The sequence below is a fragment of the Parus major genome, chromosome 21 (assembly GCF_001522545.3).
Source record: "Parus major isolate Abel chromosome 21, Parus_major1.1, whole genome shotgun sequence".
NCBI classification, from domain to species: domain Eukaryota; kingdom Metazoa; phylum Chordata; class Aves; order Passeriformes; family Paridae; genus Parus; species Parus major.
In genome coordinates this window covers 687,419-689,373 of record NC_031789.1, presented here as the reverse complement: position 1 = coordinate 689,373, position 1,955 = coordinate 687,419, and positions in this window count along the sequence as shown.

Sequence of the window (1,955 nt, the reverse complement as noted above, 5' to 3'; positions counted from 1 at the left end):
CTCTCCGGGGTCCCGGTCGGGAGCAGCCCCGGCGCGGCCCCCGGGGCAGACGTGACCCGACTGTCCCCGTCCCGCAGCCAAAGCCCGCGAGCTCCGGCCAAGGCTGGGGGGAAATCCAGGGAATCGGAGCTCGGGAGGAGCCGCGAGGGCTGGAGATGGGGATGGGAGCGGGGGAAACCCGGAGCTGCGGCCTTGGGAGGGGGGGAGGACAGTGGGGATGGCTCCAGAGGGGGTGTCCGGCTGTCCGTCCATCCATCCATCCATCCATCCATCCATCCATCCATCCATCCATGGATCCATCCACGTTCCCATGGATTTAGGGGATGCCCGAGCAATCGCAGCACCCGCCACACACACACACACACAAAATTCCTTTCCCAAGGAATTGGAAACCTTGGGAAAGGAGCCCCAGAGTTCTGCTCCGGGGGGGTCCGGATCGGTCACATCCCGGGAATGATCTCGGGAATGATCCAGGGACTGATCCCACATCCCGGGAATGATCCCGGGAACGATCCCGGGACTGATCCCACACCCCGGGACTGATCCCACATCCCGGGAATGATCCCGGCACTGATCCCACATCCCGGGAATGATCTCGGGAATGATCCCGGGAAGGATCCCGGGACTGATCCCACATCCCGGGACTGATCCCACATCCCGGGAATGATCCCAGGACTGATCCCACATCCCGGCACTGATCCCACATCCCGGCACTGATCCCACATCCCGGCACTGATCCCACATCCCGGCGTTTCTCCTCCCTGCTCTGCCCGCGGGATATTCCAGGGCTTGGTCCCTGCGAATCTCCTGGGAAGGGGCGGGACTCCTTTCGGGGGAAATTCCTTCATTTCTGAGGTTTTTTGGAGCCCCCCCCCCGACTCCGATTCCCTCTGTTCCCATCCAGATCCTCCGGCTCCATCCCGTCCCTGGTTCCAGCAGGATGAGAGCGGCGGAGCTCCTGCTGCTGTGTCTGCCAGGTGAGCGTCCCCAATCCCCCGGCGCTGCTCCCATCCCTCAAATCCTCCTTTCCCACAGACATTTTTATCAGATTTCCTCAGTTTGAAATCCCCAGGCACGTCTGGAGGGTCCAAACTCTCATTTTCGGGGTCTAAACCCCCTTTCTAGAGCAGAAAATCTATTTTTTCTGTGTCCTCGGACCTCATTTTTACATCCCAAATCTTCATTTTTATGCCCCGACCTCATTTTTACATCCCAAATCTTCATTTTTATGCTCCAAACCCTCATTTTTATGCCCCAACCTCATTTTTATATCCCCAAACCGAACCTTTAGGTCCCCCAGATCTTCACGTTTGGAGCCCAAAGCTCTGATTCTGTGGTTGAAAACTTCATTTTTTGTGGCACAAACCTTCATTTCTAACTTCCAAATGCTCTTTTTGAGGTCTAAAGCTTCATCATAATGCCCAAAACCTCATTTTTTAAACCAGATCCCGCTTTTGGGGTGTCCATAGGATCCCCGGTTTGGGGTGTCAGTGGGATCTTGGATCCCGGGTTTGGAGTCCCGGGTTTGGGGTGTCAGTGGGGTCCCAGATCTCGGATTTGGGGTGTCAGTGGGGTCTCAGATCCCTGGTTTGGGGTCCCAGATCCCGGGTTTGGGGTCTCAGATCCCGGGTTTGGGGTCTCAGATCCCGGGTTTGGGATCTTGGGTCCCGGGTTTGGGGTGTCAGTGGGGTCCCAGATCCCGGGTTTGGGGTCTCAGATCCCGGGTTTGGGGATCCCAGATCCCTGGTTTGGGGTCCCAGATCCCAGGTTTGGGGTCCCAGATCCCAGTTTTGGGGATCCCAGATCCCAGGTTTGGGGTCCCAGATCCCGGGTTTGGGGATCCCAGATCTGGGGTTTGGGGGTCCCAGATCCCAGGTTTGGGGTCTCAGATCCCGGGTTTGGGGTGTCAGTGGGGTCTCAGATCCCGGGTTTGGGGTGTCAGTGGGGTCTCAGAT